General features: G+C 36.3%; 1 long non-coding RNA gene across 1 annotated transcript in view; it reads right to left on the bottom strand.

The window, feature by feature from the left end:
• The window catches only part of LOC128247553 (uncharacterized), a 23,692-nt gene that overhangs the window by 1,985 nt on the left and 4,371 nt on the right, over positions 1 to 17,336 (bottom strand). Inside the window, exon 2 of the long non-coding RNA XR_008263866.1 lies at positions 781 to 3,215. This is a non-coding gene — a long non-coding RNA (uncharacterized LOC128247553). The remainder of the gene's footprint in view (positions 1 to 780; positions 3,216 to 17,336) is intronic.

Raw genomic sequence — 17,336 nt, 5'->3', positions numbered from 1 at the left:
ATAGAATAAGTACTAGGCTTACAAAGAATAAGTTCTGGGATCGATTTCTTTGACTAAAATTCTTTAAAGCAGTGCTCCAGTATGGCCACACTCAAAGGACTGAAACAAGTAAAAGAACAAAAGAATATATATAGATATATAGGGTTTTAGTCAAAGAAATTGATCCCAGTACTTATTCTATTGGGTTCTCTTGCTGAACTGCTACGTTATAGGGACATTAACAAAATGTAACCACATGTGAATCGTTGGCAATTTTTTTGCCTCCATCTTCCTTTTCTGTTAGACTTACCCCTGTCTCCTGTTTCTGAAGAAGAGCTTTGCTCGAAACGTAAACCACCTTTCTTTCCTTCTCTGAGTTTCTGTTAATACTTTACATGTACCACATCCTCTCGTTGTTGTTTTTTTGTGTTTGCTCTTCATTTTTTGGGGGGGGGGGCTTTTTATATATATATATATATATATGTATATATATATATATATATATATATATATACTTTAGCGAAATTCAAGTCCAAGTATGCTGGGACCTTAGGTTTCATATTGGCTTGTATTTTACAAACAATTATTCAAACAGCATTTGTTTTAACTGATACACTGCCAAAAGGCTAACAAGAGTATCACTCATCCATTTTCATCAGCCATTTTGGCAGTGTATCAGTCAAAACAAGTGCAAGTTGGAAAACTGTTGGCAAAATACACATACTACCAACATATGCATCTTGATTTTTCTTAAATTTCACACACACACACACACAAAATTTATAGAAATATATACTTTACCTCCTGATGTTGGAGTAATCCTCTTGGTTCATTTCAATTAACATGCATGAGGTTGTACATGTGTATGTATGCATATATGTATGCACGTATGTATATATGTATAAATATATGTATGCATGCATGTATCTATTTGTTCATGTATGTGTGCGTGCTTATCCAACATGGCTGAAATCTTTATCAGGTAACGAAAAAGCAAAAAAAAGAAATCGACAGCAATGAAGACAATAATAAATCCATGACTACACTCATGCATGTTTGTATGCATTTGTGTGTGTGCTTTTATGTAAACTGGTGTGTCATTTTGTGTTCCATTGTGTCAAGAACTAAATTCAGCGATTCGATAACTAAAGACTGATAAAACAACTTCCAGACTAAAATAAACAATGAGGATCATTACATTTCACTAAAAACCTTAAAGGTGGTGCTCTAATCTGGTTGCAGTTTAGTGACTAAAACCAGTAAAAATTAAGCTAACATTAACCTGTCAAAAAACAAAAATAGTTCAAAGGTTCTTCCCAAGGTACAAGCTCATAAGGCTGGTTTCCAGGATTCTGTGGTGTATTCATTCCCCACCTGGATGAGACACCAGGATTATTCATTTTTTGCCAGCTGAGTGGACCAGAGCAATATGAAATGAAGTGCTTTGTCCAAGAACAACACATTGCCTAAACCAGGAATCAAATCCACAATCTTACAACCAAGGGTGCCGTGCCCTAACCACTAAGCCATGTGGCCCCACAATATTAACCTGTAGTAAGAATAAATATGTTTTAAACATGTAAATATGTTTTCACATTAGTTTTGTGTCGAATGTTTGTTTTGGTTGATTACGGTTAACTTGTTTCATCAACCTTAATCAATCTCAACAAGACTTGCAGAACTAGTAGAGTTTATTGAGAGTTCTTCGTCCCTTCATGAGCAGTTATTGAAGCAAACAATAGTTAAGTAGAATAACAAGTGGAGAAAGATATTATTATTATTATTGTTATTATTGGATATATATTCTGCATAATAGGGTATTGATTGGGATAGTTTCATTTGGTTTGCTTTATACAAAGGTTTTATAGAAAGTATTGTTACATACATTGACACAATATCTTCATTACCAAAAACAATTAGTTACCAATGAAAGCCACAATAAATATGGCAAAGTTTGGATCTGAGGTGTTTATAGAGTTGGAAAAGTATTGAACTTAAATTATTAAGCATATTGTTACTTCTATAAAAGTGCTTACCAATTTAAAAAAAATTTTTTAAATTTTAATTTGTCAGAATTCTGTTTGTAAAACATTTCACAATTTTAATCATCAACAAGCAAATTAAAAGCTCCAGTATGTGATGGGAAATCAGGGATTCCTAATTTATAAATCTGCCAAGTCATCATGGACTTACAAAATCTTCATTGGACCCACCTCAATCACATACTTGATAAAGGAATATGATAATCTTAGAGCTTAGTAGATCAAGTTCCAAAGATGGTTTATGTGACATATACATTCAGAAAATAAATTTATTATCAATAATAACTTATTTTTAAGTAACAGAAATGATGTATAGTATTCAAAAAGTCATTCAATAAACTATAATATATGATCATTACAAATATTAACAGTGTCCATTATATAAAACAAGATCATTTGCTCTACAGTGTGGTCAAAATTTAGTAATATTGACAACATTGTTCCACAGTGCAGGTTAGGTTTTCCTGGCCACTGTCATCATGCTGAACAACAGCTCATGTCAAATGTTATATTTTAGAGACTTCCATGCTTTAATAGGGGATGAAGACCACTCAGTGACAGTAATGTTATTGGCAGAGAAACATATAGCATGAAAATAAGGATCTACTAATGCTAATGGGGAACAGAGATTCCTGGCACAACAGGGTCTTCCTGGTGCATTGCTGTACTTAAGAAGATACATACTCCACAGTAGAAGTGTTAAGGCTGCTCTTCCTGGTGAAGAGGCTTGGCTTGCTAGAGCCCTGTGCTGATGCCACATAAAAAGCATTCATGCCAGTGCCACATTACAGCACTCATGTGGTGCCAATGTGAAAGCACCCTGCAAACTCTGCAAAATGGTTGACATTAAGAAGGGCATCCAGCCATAGAAACCATGCTAGTTTTCTGATCACAATCCATCTGCTCTGCCAATTATTTGGTCATTTAATGTGGATTTTTGTGAATAAGTTGATTCAATTACTCTTCATCCAACTCAATTGGTCGGCCAGAGTGTGATCCATCCTTAAGGTCAAAATTCCCATTTCTGAAGTGCTAAAACCAACGGCGGTAGGTACTTTGAGGCATTGCGCCTTCTCTATACACAGCATAAATCTCACGAGCAGCTTCAGCAGCCTTAACACCTCAATTAAATACAAAAAGCAAATGGTGTCAAAATTGCTTAGTTTTCTCCACTTGACATTCCATTTTAATGATCTGAAAATACACAAAAATCAATAAAATTAAATATCAAAGCACTATCTAGTAGAGCAAAAAATCCTCTTTTAAATAACATAAAGCATTTTGCCAATGCATTTTATTTTTGTATGCTTTTTAAATTTGAAAAAAACTCTCATAATCTATTCCTCAACCCAATATATACACCCATGTAGGATCTAGTTAAATCTCTGCAGCCACTAAAAGTTTTTTTAGCTTTCATCAGATAATTTTCAAAAAAATGTAATTCTGATGACAAAAATTGTATTCATTTTTTTTTTTTTGCCTAGAAATTAGTTATAAAGAAGTTATGAGCATATAAATATCTGCAATTTTAGTCAATCAAAAGCCTTCAGTTGCCAGCATATTATATCTGCTGATCTTCATTGTCATGTTTAAAAGAAAAAGTTAGAAACCAATTCTTTCCCCATTCCCAAACTTAGTTTATAATTTTATTGAAAGAGAAAAGAAAGTACATTTAATATTGATCTGTTTTCTCAGTAACTACCTTGATGGTTGTGAGTTCAACAAAAGATTACATTTGTGGAGCGTGACTTTTATTTAAATGTTATTAATAATGCTCGACAAGTGAAAAACATTTTCACTGACTCCAAGTGAAGAAATAAACAGTGTTGTGGCAAAATGTTTTGTCCATTTTTTTTTTCAGACGTTATAATTCTGGTTGCTATTTCGAGGAGAAGTCAAGGAATCACATCAAGACTTCATGTGTGCTGATCCCCATGGCACATGGCAATAGAAATCAGCGGACATGATATTTCAGTTATTGGAGGCTTTTGATAGTCTAAAATTTCACAACTTTAAATGTTCACAACTTCTTTATTCCTAATTTCTTGTAAAAACAATGAATGCAATTTTTGTCATCAGCATGCAAAGCTACATCAAAATTATGTTTTTTTAAAAAATAAACTGATGTAGATTTGGAAAATGTTAAATGGTTGCAAGATATCCCATGTATACACATGCTCATACGAAGTGAATTGTTTTCTCTTTTATTTTAGCCAAGAATCAAAACCTTAGTGTAGAATTTTTTTCTGTAAGCTCCTTTCTATTGTCCTTGGCATTAACAATTAGAAATTTGTGAGTGTCAACTGATGTACTTAGATAAGTTCTATTCTTTAACTGACCATTTTGGGTCACCAACAGTTTAGACCAGATAACAGATGAAATATCCATTGTTTAGCCTGACCTAATCTAGCTAGGAAAATATCATAAATAGAATTGTTCCCAAATAGAATTGTTCCTTTTTGTATCTGACATTTACCAGAGAAGCATCTGTCTCTTTTGCCCCATATCCTTGCTGATGATCCTCACTCTTTCCCTCTCTCCTTTTCTTTCTCTATCTTCACTCATGGCATGTCAACAAGGGACCATACAACTCTCATCCTCTCTACACATCAATCCAGAAAGGTTAATTCCCTTCCTCTTTCCCTCTGCTTCTTCCTTCAGTTTCCTAGCAGTCACCTACAGATGGACACACCTACCTACGAAATGGACAACAGAACTTCTACTAATCTTAAAAAACAACATCTCAAAGCAGTTGTTTTAATAGTGCAACAGCAAAATAAAGGCCATTTCTACCATTATTTTCTTCTGTCATTTATTCCATGGACTCCAAAAACAACCAACTTATCATTTATATCTTTGGTAACCTGACATCTACTATACATCTTACAAATGTTGCACTTGATGACTCCAATGTTAGAAAAACCAAAACCAAATATGCATCTCCTAATCTTGCCAGCCATCAACATACAAACCATTACACATATTTGCATGCATGTGTGTGAGTGTGTGTGGCTATGGCTTTAAACTGCATCTGGCAGTATGGCTCTGGTTGAGGACTTCCAAGGTCTTGAAGAGTGTGGAATCACCTTTCAGTCGCTGTTGTTCCCAGGTCTACTCTGACCCAGATTAGTAACACCTGTTAGAGTCCCAGCTATGGGTTAGCTAGCATATGTAATGAAAATCCATCTGAGCATGGAGGCACAGAAATACACTTGGATAATGTCAGGGCAGACAGTAAAATCACTGGGAGGGACCCAAGCTGGTATCACAGCATCCTTCAAGGAGAGGGACACTCTGATGTAAAACCTGCAGTTTTAACTGATTATTGGTCATCTTGCTTCAGACTATCACCAGGTACTAATCAGAGAGACTCAGAAAGAGGTAGTCACATTGCATAAGTGTTTATCACTTGTAATCTAATGATATACAGATGTCTCATTATGGTGACCTCATTTGTTGTTCCAGCTACTAAAAGTGGCGCTGGAAGAGTGGCAATGTGTGTGCTGGCCTAACCGGTTGGGAGTGCACAGTAAGTTACAACTTTAGCTTGTCATCTATGCTCCAAACCATGGAGATCTGCATGGGGATAGAATAGTCATCTGAGAGGTCATGGGTGGAAAGTCAGAAATATCATTGATAACAAGTAAACACAAGGAGATAGCAATCATCTGTGAAGAGTAAGCAATCACACACACACACACACTCACTGAATGAACCTTCACACTGACCAACATAAAATTCTAAATATGTTTAGTCATAACAAGCCAAAGATGACATACGCATATATCAAGAAGCTTACAGAAAACAAGTGGTTTCACACACAACCACAACAACGACAGCAAATACACCCAATTAATTCAAAACACCCATTGTACTCAATGAAATAAGGTGCATATGTGATTTGACCATTGAGTAAAATAAAATTTTACTAACCAAAAGAATAATTTAAATTCCAAACGTGTTAGTTACAACCAGTCAACCATGACATATACACACTTACAAGCACACACACACACACACACACACACACACAAAAGATATTCACAAACATATACACAAGGACACTCACAGATTTATAATCCAAAAATCATACTTCCATTGAAATAACCTATACCATTATTAGTTTTAGCTGCCAGAATTGTTAGCATGCTGGACAAAATACTAATCTATCTTTATGTTCTGAGTTCAAATTCCGCTGAGGCTGACTTTGCTGTTCATCCCTTCAGGGGTTGATGTAATTAACTAGCCCACTGCCCCCAAAATGTCAGGTTTTGTTTCCTATAATAGAAAAGATTATTAGTTTAACAAACACTTTTAAAGAGCCACACCAAAATCCATGCACTCAGCCGTGCACCCTATTGACAAAAATAGTAACATATATAAACACAATACTATAATAAAAAGTAGACCAAAATAAACTTGACAAAAGAAGAGTCTTAACTAGATCAACAGGTGCAGGCATAGCTGTGCAAGCATGTGATAGTCCTGGTTTGACCTATGCCTTGTGAGTGAATTTGGTAGATGTAAACAGTGTGGGAACCAATTGTATGAATATATGTGTGTTTGTCCTCAAGCCTATTGTTTGTCTTCAACCATCACTTGACAGCCGATATTCTTTTTTTTACATCCCTATAACTTAGCAGTTCAGTAAAAGAAGACTGATAGAATAAATAGCAAATATATGCAGCAAAAAATACTGAAGAATTATTCAAATGTCTCGTGTAAAAAAAAAAAAAAAGCAGAAAACAAAAACTAGTTTTTTAAAGTTAATTTTTCCCTGCATTTATAGAAAGAATGTAGGTTTATTATTTGAGTTCAATTGAATTTCCCAATCTCAGATTTTTGTTTTCTGTTTCATCAACACGAGAAGAGAGATCTCTTCTTTTGAAAATTCAATTTCAGAAAACCTCTTGCAGTGACATCATTTTGAGGGTTTCCAGCATGCATGCACAGGGTTGGAACCTTCTAGAAGGCCTGCCGAAAGGTCCCTGATAAGCATGCGCAGAAAACTAGCAGCACCAGAGTTCTCTTGTATCTCAGACTTGAGATGCAGCCGCTGAACTATGCAGACATATCTTCAACAGCACTCCGTTCGCCTCTGCTGCTGACCGGTATTTGACCAGCTCTGTGTAGCTGGATTTCTGTGAAGAATTCCTTCACAAAGTATGATTAACTCTGACTTTGCTGCTTCCACACCAGTCCTGGCTACTGATTGTGCCAAGGTGTAAATTTTGTATATACAAAATAAAAGGATTGCTTTTATGTTCGGATGTTTTCTTGTTCCGATATTTTTTCTCTAACATTTATGTAAGGGATTGTGTGGCACCCTTCCAGTGCCAACCAATTTTTCGTCTTACACTCTGTACATCACTCATTTTCTTTAGCTAATCACAAACACCAGGTAAAAGGACAAAAAAAAAAAAATACATTCACAAGATAGAAGCCTCCATCAATGTTCTCTGTATTATACATTTAAAAAAAATAACACTCATTCTTTTTCTTTGTATATAAAGAAAAAAAAATTATATTTAGCATGTATATAAGGAAGAAATATTATTTACCTTGTAAAAAGCAGAAATCTGGCAAAATTCTTTCTGCAGAGGACTTATTGTTTGCCAACATTTCTTCCAGTTTTACATTCTAGTTCAAATGCTGCTGAGGTCAACGAACTAAGTACTAGTCAAAAACTGGGATCAATGTAATCTCCCAAAATTGCAGGCCTTGTGCTTATAGCAGAAAGGATTATTTACCTCATAAAATGAACACAAAATAAATTTATCTTAACCTACAATCCTTCTCAAGTTGTGTGATGTATTCAAAATGAAAATCAACCATTATTTATGCTATGTCACAAATGACATACATTTGGTGGAGCAGACTAGCAGCTTGGCCTGAATTGTCCATGTAAATAATTTAGGACAAAATTTGCATTGTGAAATAGAATTTCTATAAAGGAACTGAACTCTGATTTTTTAAGTAGAGAATTTAAGGTCTGTGATTGTATAAAATGAATGAAGGTAACTTATTTTCAGTCAGTTTAGGATGTTAAACTTAACTCGGTTGCTTGTAAGGAATATAGAATAATCACACCAAGTTCCAACAAGCAAATTTTATGGAACTGGGGCAAACGGATGTAGGAAGCTCTCCCGACTTGTCAAAGAATCTCTTTTCATCTATTTTATACCTTCCAAGATATTGGTTTCAAATTTTAGCACAAGGCCAGCAATTTGGGGGCAGGAAGTAAGTAGATTACATTGACCGCCAGTTCGCAACTGGTATTTATTTTATTGACCCTGAAAGGATGACAGGCAAAGTTGGTATTTGAATTCAGAATGTAAAAACGGACAAAATGCTGCTAAGCATTTGGTCCAGTTTGTCACCACATATGGCTTCCAAAATATGGAAGAAATGAAAGATGATAATACCAGAAGTGTGATTTGGAAGACTCTGGGGACATAAGAATGTAAATAATACATCAACAAACCTAATTAGTTGTACACTCTTCAGAATGAGTTCAGTCTGAGTTATTTGTTGTTTATAATCTATTTTGTTCAGTTGTAACAAAAGTACAAGGCTTCAGTCATTCGTGGTGGAGGGGATGAAAACAGACACACACAGCATTGGTACTTATTCCCCTGACCACAGAGCAACAGTAAATATCACTCACCAAAGGATTTGAACACTAGATGTAAAATGACATGGCTGAATACTATATGACACTTTGTCTGGTACTTTTTAACTGCCTTTGTCACTTGATAGATTTTTCATTATAATGAGATGTTGATTTCATACATTGGTACATGAACATACTTTAGTTGGAGAGATTCATAGTTTACTGAATAGACAGGTCTTCTCAACAGGTCTTCGCAAGTGTTGTTTATTGCCCAATGATTGAAGGGTACTCTTAATTGGGCTGGTTATGCTGCACTGGCATAGGCCATGGTTACAGTCTCACTTGGCTTGCCAGGTCTTCTCAAGCACAGCATATCTCTAACGGTCTCGGTCACTTGTCATCACCTTGGTGAGGCCCAACGTTTGAAGGTCATGCTTCACCACCTCATCCCAGGTCTTCCTGGGTCTACCTCTTCACTAGGTTCCCTCTATCATTAGGGTGTGACACTTTTTCACAGAGCTGTCCTGTATCAGCTGTAATATCAAAGTACAATAGTTAACAAAGGTTAAATAGTTTAACCACAATATCAAAGTACACTATTTAATGGATGTCAAAGTACAGTATTCAGTAGATGTATGATATATTAGTGGTAATATTAAAGCGAATTATTTGATAATGGCAAGATCAAAATAAAATGTTTTATAGATTTCTCATATATTAGTGGTAATATCAAAGTACAATATTTAATAAATGCTGGTTCTAATATCAGAAAACAGTACTCAATGGTAATGATGTTAATGATTTTGCACCACACCATACAAACTCTCCCCTTCCCCTCATTCCTATAAACTAAAGGTCTGGTGTTCAAGAAATCGATATATATATATTTCATATCCAATCAGATATCACAAAGCTGCTGTTCTTAAATGCAATAATTCAATTGTGTAAATTCAGTGTATTTATTTTCCTGACTACTATAAAACAGCTTTCGAGGCCATTGGATATGCAAAATCATTAGAGCATCAGATAAAATGGATTGCTATGGCTGTTATATGTTTAAATCTCATCAAACACAATGATGCCTCTTATCCATCAGAGAACAGTACCAGTCATGAACTGGTGTTTAAAACTGCTGCCCCTATTCAAAGAACTATGTATTGAGCACTTGTCTAGGAAAATGAAACTTGTATTAGCTGGTGAAGCTACAATGGTCTGTAATGGTAAAACTGCTGCAACTGACAAAAAAAGATAAAGTAAAGTACCAGTCATGAACTGAGGTTAGAATTCATCAACTAACTCCCAAGTTAGTATGTAATACCAGGGGTAGCCCTTGAATTTGCTTCCCTGGGACCTCAAGCCTATACAGGCTTATAACAGCATCACCTGGACAGGCTGCCCCCTTGCCCTACCTCAGATATGCTACTGCCAAACATTCCTCTGAATGTGTGGCTTTGTTCCCCTTATTACTTAGTTTGAAAGGAGAGGCAGGGACAATGACATTTTGAAACCCTCCTGTCCTGAAGAGGATGATGTGGTTGGTATTTAGCTTCTGGGGAAAACATAGACATCATTGAACTGAGGGAGCCTCTATGTTGTTGCTCAACCAGCAAAAAATAGCAACCAAATCTCTTGCAGATCACACCTTGCCATTTTGTAAAAGAAGGGACACAATGGGTTAATTTATCCCAGTTACCCTTTACAAGACAAAATGATTATGATTCTGATTTGATACAGCAACATAAATTAATCAGTATAATGATTCCCTTTAATTAGACACAATGCACTTTTCTATAATGACCTTATAGTTGTTTAGCTGGTGTTACTGGACAAACAGCTGAAAGGTTGGTGGTTCATTTCTCTCACAGCTCTGTGCTGCGTCTGTGATAAAACACTTAACTCTCAAATAATCCAGCCTTGCTTGCTATAAACATATTCTCTAAGACAGTAACACATTGTCATTATAAACTATAGCATTACTGTAAAATTAACAAGAAGTTCATTAATTTGAAGCGTTGAGTCCAAGTTCTCCTGTTTGTTGGAGGTGGGGGAACATTTGGTTTCAGATCTATAATTTATCAATTAATTTCAGTCTGTCCAGATTCTAGCTTTGATTATAGACTATGTCTTATGATTAGTTTGAACCAACCCATTCTGCATCAAATTCATCATACACAACCATACACCATAATGAAAGGATCCCTACTTGCTCTAAAGTCATAGTTTCTTTTAAAGTCCTATTTGCAGATGAATAAGAAATAATCATTTACTTTACAATAGTGAATCATCCAGAGTTTAACTAGTTCTTAGTTGCAGCTGTTTTATACCTACAAACCATTGTAGCTTCACCAGCTAATACAAGCTACATTTTCCTAGACATGCACCCATTTCACAGTTCTTTGGCCAGGTGCAACAGTTTTAAAGCCAGAAGCCATTTGCCCTTTAGTAGCTCTTGCAAGCTCTGCATTCCCAGACAAGTCCTTTTGCATAGTTCTTTGCTCAGAATATCAGTATTTCTGGATGCAATAACATTATAACCATCAGCTACACATTTTTCAACAGAAATCAGTACCACAGGAATCAAGAGAATCTCTTCTTCACACGGAATTCACTTTTAAGCTGGTCTAAAATATTAGGTAATTTAAGCTAAATTTTTGAATTGTTACATAAAATCGCTATATTATTTTCTCACTTTTTTCACCATGGCAACATTGCTTTTATTAAATTTGTAATTTGAAACTCAACATTTTTCTACGCTTGAATTACTGTCCATATTCAAAGCTAATCTGAACCCAACTGCCACCACCACCACCATCGTTATCATCATCATTTAATGTCCATTTTTCCATGTGGGCTTGGGTTGGATGGTTTGATGGAAGTGAGCCAGCTGGAGAGCTATCAAGGCTCTAATTATCTATTTTGGCATGATTTCTACAGTTAGAAGCCCTTCCTAATGCCAATCACTTTACAGAGGTTTTCTGGCTGCTTTTTATGCAACACTGGCACTATTTTATAATACATTTTTTCCCAACACATTTACGTAAACATTGCTTTTATTAAAGTTGTAATTTGAAACTTGACATTTTTCTATGCTTGAATAGCTGTCCGTATTCAAAACTAAGCTGAACTTTCACAAAGCATTAATTGTATTACTTTGAATTTTTGTTCCTTGTTAGAACAAATCAAGCTTACACTTCTGGAGGAACACAAAAGATAAAGAAAAACACATTCACACACACATTCAAAAAGACTTAATTTATAGTGGTAATGTCTGTGTAAACCCCACTATTTTCCACAACTGGTGTCAGTATGTCTACCCTCATTCATCAGAGGAGGTGTGGTCTAAAATTAACAATGATTAATGAATGATCTACACCCACATTATGAATGGAATGAACGGTAGATTCATTCTCACCAACCTTGCAGCCCATCACAGGAAAGTTTCCACTGTCACATATTTTCTGGATAACCTCTACCTTCGTCTGTGTTGCTTGTTAAGATCAGGTACCTTTGTATTTTTCTTGTTTTCTGGTCCCATGTTGATGGGTAGAAGGACATTAATTGGTATAAAAAAGATATGCAACCTTACAACATGATCATATAAGCACAATGAATACACAGTGCATTCTGGGTAGCTAAGCATTATCGGTGGTCGCTGGGTGCATCTTTGCAGTCAAAACAGAATCATCGACTGATCGTTGACCTGTGTTATCATAGATCAATCCATAATAAGTATGTCATGTTATCTCATATCAGTGATGGATGAATCAGTGATAAACGAAGCTATATCTACTGATATGCTTTTTTCTTATTATCATCCAAAAGAAAAGAATAATTAGTGTCACAGCAATTCTTATCGGATGGAATAGTGTTAAATTTGAAATACTTGAATGCAATTGTAAATTACAAGTCTTCTCCAGTCACAAAGAAATTGTATTATAATGTAAGAAAATGTAAGGAGAAATGAAATATGTACAAACAAACTATTATAACATGAAGGAGAGATCGTGCTTCATTGTCAATGCTACACTGTATAAACACAGAACATACAATTGTTAATAAGGCCTCTCCATATAAATCTGTTTGAAGCATGCTTAATGCTCTGTTGATGTCTATTGTTGTCAACTGAAAATAATCTGCCTGGTTTCCAATTGTCAAATAAATACATAAATAAGAAAACAGAACTTTATATGAGGTAATGTTTGTTGAAATAGAGAATAATGTAACAGGTCCCACTGTTGCTCTGGTTTCTTAAGCACAGTCTAACAAGCTTTGGGCAGATTAACATCTGCTCTTTACAATAGTCTAAGTTGTAACGATCCAATGCTATGAAGATTCCATTAATATTTTCTGAAACTATTGAAATAAATTTCTTTCTGGTTTTAGCACAAGGCCAGCAAAGTTTGGGAGGGGGATTTAGTCAATTACATCAACCCTAGTGCTTGACTTGTACTTTATATTATTGACTCAGAAAGTAGTAGTAGTAGTAGTAGTGGTAGTGGTAGTGGTGGTGGTGGTGGTGGCGGCGGCGGTGGCAGTAGTAGTAGTAGTAGTAGTAGTAGTAGTAGTAGTAGTAGTAGTAGCAGCAGCAGCAGCAGTAGTAGTAGTAGTAGTAGTAGTAGTAGTAGTAGTAGTAGTAGTAGTAGTAGTCTTTATATCCAGCTTTAACATGGACATATAGTTAAAACACCAAATACTGTGATACCTGCTTTGAGAGGTCCTCTCATATAGATGCATGATGCATTAAAGCACAGACTTATATTGTAGCAGATGAGAATCATCTGGCATGTGTGCAGGAACTGCCAGATCACATGATTTCAGCATACTGCACTTCTTCAGTGACAGGTGTCCACTCACTGCATACCAGGCAAATCTCATACTCAATATATAGAATAACTCACTTTTTAGGCACTGATATAACAAAAAGCCAGCTGGTGGCAATCTAACAATATGTCCAGGTTAAGTTGGATATAAAGATTGCCCTTTTACATTAATACTGCTTCTGTTGTTAATATTTGTTTTTCAACAACCATCCAGCCCTGGTGACTTCTCCCTCATGCAGCTAGCCATAGCTTCCCACATGCCAACAACCACCAGATGTCCAATCTAGGTAGAATTCTCTCTGTCTCTCTCTGTCTCTTTGTCTCTCTGTCTGTCTGTCTATCTGTCTATCTGTCTGTCTCTTTCTCTCTCTCTCTCTTAATGTTTCAGGTCATTCTCCCAATATATGTTGGTGGAGGGTGAGTTTTTTCTGGTAATATTGGAGCTAAGGAGTGTTTCAGTGTAAGAGCTTCACTCTTGAAGAGAACCTCCATGCTCCCAAACTGTTTTGTTCTTGTCACATAATTTCAATCCGACCATGTTTCTTTGAGGGTTCTTTCCACCCGAGTATGTGTCATTGCTTCTAGATGTCAGGTTTTAACCAAAATATGTCATCCAGGCAGTTACTGCCACAATGTTGGCAGAGATGATAACTTGTCCTTTCTTCCCGGTCATCTTCACGATTGGTTTCCTTCAGTGGTACAGTGATATCTGATCAGTGATGTTGCAGCTTTTTATCTGTGTATATTGGCATATTCCATGTGAATTTCACCTGATCATTCTCTGCTACAGGCAAAGGTTGGTGCTCATACCACATGTTGGAACATTTTAGCCCATACTTTTTGCGCAGGAGTGGCTGTGTGGTAAGTAGCTTGCTTACCAACCACATGGTTCTGGGTTCAGTCCCACTGCGTAGCACTTTGGGCAAGTGTCTTCTACTATAGCCTCAGGCCGACCAAAGCCTTGTGAGTGGATTTGGTAGGCGGAAACTGAAAGAAGCCTGTCGTATATATGTATATGTATACATATATGTGTGTGTGTTTGTGTGTCTGTGTCTGTCCCCCCAACATCGCTTGACAACCAATACTGGTGTGTTTACGTCCCTGTAACTTAGTGGTTCGGCAAAAGAGACCGATAGAATAAGTACTTGGCTTACAAAGAATAAGTCCTGGGGTCGATTTTCTCGACTAAAGGTGGTGCACCAGCTTGGCCACAGTGAAATGACTGAAACAAGTAAAAGAGTAAAAAGAGAGAGTAATCCCTACTGTATTCACACGGCTACATCGTCATGACATTTTTGTACTCCTTTTGGGCTACTTTTGAGCATCCACTAATTACATGTCTAACTGTCACAGATAATTTTCCACAATGATGCTACTGTCTTATCAATGCTACACTTGTTGTTATTTCATCATCATCATCATCATTATCATTTGTACTAGGCATACATTATATGGACTCCTGAAGGTTTGTTAAATTGTATTTGAAGCTATTTATTTACCGTTGTAAAGCTTTGTTGAAGGTTTAATTAAGGACCTCTACTTCACTGGGTGAAGAGAGGGTCTGCTCAGTTGTGTCCAAAAGGGCATCGTTTTTGTAATCTTTTTATTTGCTTTTATTTATTTTTTTTTTCTTCTCATTTGGAATCATGGCATCAATAACACCCACCATCAGATTCATTGAGGAGGTAGCAGGGAAAAACTTCTCATAACACTACTAACTTCATTAGAAACCATTGGCACAAGAACAATACGATAACAGTAACCGTGGAGACAATGGTAAGGATAATGCTTTTAACAGTGCAAACATCAATGACAACAACAATGACAACAGTAACAAAAGCAACAATAGAAGCAGCAACAACAACAACAACAACAACAGCAGTAGTAACAACAATCATCATCATCATCATTTAACGTCCGTTTTCCATGCCGGCATGGGTTGGATGGTTTGACTGAGGTCTGGAGAGCCAGGAAGCTGCACCAGGCTCTAATCTAATCTGGCAATGTTTCTACAGTTGGATGCTCTTCCTAATGCCAACCACTCTGAGAGTGTATTGGGTGCTTTTTATGTGCCACCAGTCAGGTGGGCCTGGCACCGGCCACGTTTGGATAGTACTTTTTATGTGCCACCAGCATGGGAGCCAGTCAAGTGGCACTTGCATCGGCCACGTTCAGATGGTGCTTTTTATATGCCACCAGCATGGGGGCCAATCAGAGGGCACTGGCATTGGCCACATCCAGACAGTGCTATTTACATACCACTGGCATGGGAACCAGTCAAGGGGCACTGGCATCGGTGATGTTCAGATGGTGCTTTTTACATGTCACTGACTTGGGAGCCATTCAGGAGGTACAACAAGAATAATAACAGCAACATCAGTAAGAACAAGAATAATGATAATGACAAAGAAAGTGGTGAGGGTGACTTCACTGGCAGGCAATCTTATCATTGGATGGTAGCAAAATCAACTTAATACATCTGTCTCCTGGCCTCGACTTTGTGTGGTAGTCATAAATGAGGGTCACCATTATGCAAATGATGTCTTTCATTTCCAATCTTCTGTGAAAGCACGTCTGGTTATAGAAAAATATTACCTTACTTGGAAACAGGTGAAGGTTGGCAACAGGAAGAACATCGAGCTGTAGAAAAATTTACCTTAATAAATTTCATCTGACCTATGCAAGTAAGGAATATTGAACATTAAAAACGAAGATGATGATGATGACGACGACGACGGCGGCGACGATGATGATGATGATGATGATGTATCACCAAATTGGAGCTATCTTCAAACCAGAACAACAAATGAGCAGTAAAAACTTAATGGTAGAGTTACAATATTATTGTCTATAGAAAGTGACAAAGAAATCAAGATAAATTTCCATGACACTAATTATAAATGACCAAATGGAAATCCTTGGTACTCTAATAAACAGTGGAGTAGCTAGAGTGTATGCTGCCTGGGGCAGCAATCAAGTTTGTCCTGTCCCCCTTCCCTGGCAATACAGCTTATGTAGGCTTATACAGCAGGTCTGAAAGTGCCACGCCCATAAAAGTGTTGCCTAGGGTAGACCACCCAACCACCATCCATGCTATTGCTGATAAGCATGTATTTTACTGATGGCCAAAAATGTGATTTAAAGAGAGATGGATATCTATCAAATTACAAAGGCTGTTGAATTAGAATGCACATGAATGGAATAAGAGTGGAGATAGTGCTAATAGTGCCTGAAGCAGAATAAACAAGCTGGAAAAAAAATACTAATTAATACAGGACCTACAAGTTTATATATACACTTGTAAAATACATATATATAACTCTCTATGAAGAGCTCTCTCAATAGAATAACACACCTAGACAAACTTATAAATGCAATGGTGGAAATCAACTCCATGGCAACAGACAAATAAACAATAATTGATTAGTTAGGTAGCATTCTAGCTATAAACAGTAATGCTATACACCTCTGATAACACAGATGTGTACCTTGTACATTAGTAGACGGAAACCTGTCTGAAATGATAGAAAATACATAATTATAGGGTATTGGTATTTGTATATGAAGCCAGAAAGATTAATGATAGAAAATAGAGAGAACAGAGAAGAAGTGGAAACCAAAATATGCTGCAGAAGAGATTGGGAAGCAGGAAACAGAGCAAATGAAGAATGGTAGATTTGGCTGAAAGATGGCATATTGAAGAAGGAAATAGAAATATCTATCATGGCTTATTAAAGTACAAACAATAAAATAAAATATTCTTTTGTTTTTGTTTTAGAGAGATGACAGAGTAAAGGAAAGTGTTAATCATCTTGTGAATAAATATAGTACAAAGCATTACATACATACATATATATACATACATACATATACATATATATA

The sequence above is a fragment of the Octopus bimaculoides genome, chromosome 4 (genome assembly GCF_001194135.2).
Source record: "Octopus bimaculoides isolate UCB-OBI-ISO-001 chromosome 4, ASM119413v2, whole genome shotgun sequence".
NCBI lineage: Eukaryota > Metazoa > Mollusca > Cephalopoda > Octopoda > Octopodidae > Octopus > Octopus bimaculoides.
The sequence above is the reverse complement of the archived record's forward strand: the minus strand, read 5'-3'. Positions and strand labels throughout refer to the sequence as shown.